Below are 4,845 nucleotides of genomic sequence, written 5' to 3' on the forward strand. Positions count from 1 at the left end.
CTGATGTGTGGACCTCTCCCACCCCAACCAGTTCACTTAACATCAAGCTACTATACTAAACTCCACGGGCTAACCAGAGAATGAAGAACTGGCTGGATAGTTGATCTAATCAGCCAGCCTTTTATCTACAAGTTACAAAACCCCTGTGAATTAAATTCATCCAGCCTAAATTAAGTCATCTAAAAGCTAAATGTCTGCTCTCAGACTGGGCTGCAGTCAATGCAGAGCCAGCCATGTGTAAGTGTGAACCAGTACATTCAGACACCAAATTTCGAGTCAACTGGGATGAATCATGTCCCCAAGGGATTATCACTATCCATGAACTGGAGTGGGACTATTAGTTTAGATTATCTGTCTAGCCTTTAGATCCCTGAAGTCAGAACAAACTCTTACCAGGACCGTGCAAACTGCAAGAACGCAAGCTTTAGCCAGAAGATGTAAGCTGCCTGACAGAGCTGTGCTGCAATGCAGCAGGCAGGCACAAAGCCAGCAGTGACAACAGATATGGGACGGAACTAAAGAATAACATTAACTTAAAATGGGATGTGAACAGCCAAACACAATGGAAGGAAGTTTGGGGAAAAAACAAATAGAAGCAACTATAACATCATGGGTCTTTTTCTGGAGCTGCTTTGCCAGGGTGATAACATGACCTTGGTGATAACATAAAAGAAGGGTAACATCACCCTACTTTTTGCCTTCCTACACCCCTGAAAAGAACGTGAATGCTAAAACAGTCACCAAATGTGTGTTTTCTGCCAGATGAACAACTGCTGCTGATTCTGTAAAGTAAAGGGATTACCACTGTCACCAGCTGGTATTTGGTAATGATATACTCTCCCTGCAGTAATCTCTCACGGACTTCAGCATATGAAAGCACATAGGATGTAAACATCTCCAGCCCAGCTTGTCAGGTTGGGCTTCTTCAGTTGGTGGTGGGGAGAGGCAATGATTTCTGGGGAGTCTGCAGCAGACATGTGAAACAGGTCAGATGAAATGTGCTGATCTCCTCCACCAAGTAGGGAAGCTGAGGCTGCACTCAGTGACAGAAGTTTACCATGCAGACATCTAAAATTAGATGTGAGGTATCCTGCCCCTGCTGTCTGGGAAAGAGATAAATGTCTGTAATCGGCACTCCACAGGCTGATTGGCCACCACAGGATGTGGGAATCACATCAGCCAATTTCTGCCAGCTATAAAAGCAAGGATCTTATCTGGAAAGTGTTGCCTACACACCTTCTTCAATCAGCAGAGAAAGACAAGGGGAAAATTCCCTCTGGCTAAACACACACACCAAGTCCCACTTTCAAGGCAGCGTCCCCAGGCTGCTATACTCTAGCTGAGTATAGCTGAGATACAGCTCTGTCAGAATCCAGGCATTAGGCAATGCTTCATTCTTGTATCCCACTACAGATGTTCTTGGAGCTCAAACACAACCGCCTTGCCTAGCCTTTAGATATATGTACCTGCTGTTTCCTCTTCAAGCAGAAATGGAAGGGAGCCTGCTAACTTGCTTCATGATAGAACAGTTCTTTGACAGCACTCACCTGGGAATACAAGAAGCCAGATTTGCTTTCCCCTTGCTCTTTATTGCAGACTGAAATTTACATCTTCCATCACAAAACATCGTGGTGCTCAAACACACTTATTTAATAGGGATTTCTGGAAGGCATTTGCATATCAATGTTCCACTGTGCAGAACTCACTGGCCAGATATAAACAGCAAGTGCAGCTAGAGGAGAAAAGTCCAAATTTTAGTTAGTTGCCCAGAGGTCTGTGTCAGCACTGGACTCCGAGACAGAGCAGTGCGGTCAAGTCTTCCAGGTTTTTGTCCAAGGTTCCTGATCACAGCATTACAGAATCATCCTTCTCAACACAGCAGCAGCATACGAATTCCTTGTGGTTTCAGACTTCCAAATCAGCAAAGGGCTTTGCACCCGCTCAGCTGAAAGAGGGCACTGGATACCAGTTGCAGCTACAGGCCAAATGACCTAACTGCCAGTGTTGGCAGAGGAAAAGTAGACAACCCTACCTCCTCCGTTGGCTCCCTGCTCACTGGTGTGCCCAGCATGTTGGCTCTTTCCAGTTGTTGCTCTTCCTCTCACACATGTCATGCAGGGAAGCCAACATGTGGCCATGGAGTCACCCTAGTGGCATTTTTGAGGTCCAGGCCTGAGCTGCTCAGGGTGCTGCTTCAGAGCTGTCATGAGAAGGACCACAGTGTGCCTCTTGCCTAAGCTGCTGCCCTCTACCGAACATGCGAAAAAAAACACTTTTACACCTCTTCCTTCTTTCCTTCTAAAGAAAACATACAGAAATAGAATGGGCATCGTAACATCAATGGGTCTGGTTGCCAGAGGAAGAGGGCATGAAGAGAGGGATGTGGGACAACGAGAATATCCTAGAATGATACCTGGCTTTGACAGGATGTGGAACAACCCAGAAGGTTGGAGGTGGGATGAGGAATGAGGGAGCCCAACTTACTCTCTCAGTCAGTCAGGTACTCATTAATGAAGGCTTTGCATATGCAAGACTCCTTGCTTCCTAAGTACGTATGAAGGAGCTCTTACCTCCTGAGAGAGCTGCAGCAGCACACCAACACCACCAGGATCCAGTCTCAGCAACATGTGGGGTCCTCCTACACGAGCATACCTGCACAAGACAAGAACAGTGCAGTCAATATTCCTCGTTCCTGCACTTGCATGCAGGAAATTGTTTACACTAGTGTGCCCCACATCCCTCAAGAACATCCACTGCCATTTGTCTTAAAGTCCCTGTCTGCTCCCAGCACATCCTAGCTGGAGCAGCCACTGAAATGTAATAGCAAAAGGGGGAATCATGCCAGTGTGAGCTTCTGCTCTGCATTCCCAGTGGAAGGAAGAGGCCCAAACATCTCTTCTGTCCCACAAATGAGCAGAGCAAGCTGTTAGGCAGGTTGAATGACTGTAAGCAAAACAAGTACTCCCTTAACATGTTCAGCAACTTCAGGAAGAACACATGGAGGATGCACAGGACAGCCCTGAATGCCTGAAGAAAGGGCAGCAGTTATAAAAAGCTCACTAGAGGAGTCTGGGAAGAATCAATATAGATATTAATATGCAACTGCCCCATCACAGTGCAGGAGGCCAGGCAGCCCCCAGCACCAGTGGGTGACTCTCCCTTTGCAGGCAGAGGAGAGATGGATACTTCACAAGCACAGCACAACTGCCTAAGCAGCAGAGCCTCCCACTCACTCATGAGGAGCCTCAGGGTCTTTGCTATGTTCTTGCCAACTTTCCCAGATTCCTGTGTAAGCTTCTGCCCTCTCCTTGACTCCTCAGACCTTCAGGAAAAGACAAGCAGTGCTGCGGGCCAGGCTGTGCAGACACAGTATGCCCAAAAGATGGTGATATTGCTCCCCAAGGCATGCTGCGGAGTGGTAGGAGTACCATCACACATGTTCCTGGGAGAGGTGTTAACCAAGCCTTCAGACACCAAAGTCAAGCCTGATGGAGCACTGTTCAGCAGGAAGCACAGAGCACAGGTTTAGCACAGGGTCTTGTGGAGAAAAGAGCAAAAATGTCTCAATTAGTGTTCATTTATTATACAAGAAGACAACAGAGGTGAGACAAAGAGGGGCATATGTGAAGAGGCACATGGAAAGGGCAGGAGCTTATACAGGGGAATATCTACTAAGAAATTAGCTGCCACCAGCATCATAAACCCCTACCCTGCCTCCCCATGTACTAGGTTAAATCCACAAACAACTGCACTGGGGCCTGAAAAGCTGGAGAACATCACAACAAATGTATTCATGGCACAACTCTATTAGCAGAATTGTTAGAAAGACACTCAGTAATTTCTAGGTGTTAAGAAACATTTAAGACTCCCAACACTGGTATTTTCATCTTCTTGGAAGGAAGCATGCACAGTCCAGTTTTGGAGCTCAATATGGGTAACCAATTGCTCAGCATACCTGTAGAGGGATCAGCAAACTCCTCCAAATGCCCAGGCAGTACTTCAGCACAGCTCTGGATGCAGACCACTGCTGCAAGATTAAGCTGGTACAACAGAAAAGCTAGAAGTTGCCTGCAGCAGGTCTATGTTGATCTAAATTTCTGAAAGAAGACCCCCTCTGCAGCTTTTGGAAGCAGGCAAATGGAAAAACATGAGTGGGTCACAGGATGTTATGGTATGGCTCCCACTGCTCCTCAAGGGTGTCATGCAGTGGCATACATCACAGGGACAATGACTGCAGAACCAGTCACCATCCCCTTCCAGCTGATGCTTCTCCTCCCACAGCTTTGCTATTCATTCACTCTACTCCATTTAAAGCTCTGTTTGGAAAATTGCTCTTCCTCAGCCTCCAGTTTCTGCTTACCTTATTTGCCAGCCAAAGGCAGGGCAAGTGAGGCATGTCAGTGGTCAAGTCCAACTGCTACATCAGAAGTAGCAGTTCTGACCAGAGGGCTTGGTATGACAGAAGCAGGACTAAAAACTTCAGAAGGTGAGGATGGGAGGCAGAAATCTGGGAAGTGATAACTGCACTTTAATAGGGCTTATGCACCTGGACAGTACAGAAAACATGAAGCTCATTGTGAATGCCTGTGCTCTTAGCACTTCAGCTGTTTGAAGAAGCAGGAGAAACGCATTAGATATAAATACCAAAAGGCAGTGTGAACACCCAAGCAGAGATGACACACAAAGACATTTAACCACCTAAAATACAGAGTAGGCATTGAAGGGGATCGGATGACTCCCTGCTGCCTCCAAATGTCTCAGAACATCAGTCTGAAGCAAGAGACTTCCCAAGTTTGACCCTGTGGGAAAAACCTAACACCTACTCTCCCTCTGCTGCAAGGCAGC

The sequence above is a fragment of the Melopsittacus undulatus genome, chromosome 10, assembly GCF_012275295.1.
Source record: "Melopsittacus undulatus isolate bMelUnd1 chromosome 10, bMelUnd1.mat.Z, whole genome shotgun sequence".
Lineage (NCBI taxonomy): Eukaryota > Metazoa > Chordata > Aves > Psittaciformes > Psittaculidae > Melopsittacus > Melopsittacus undulatus.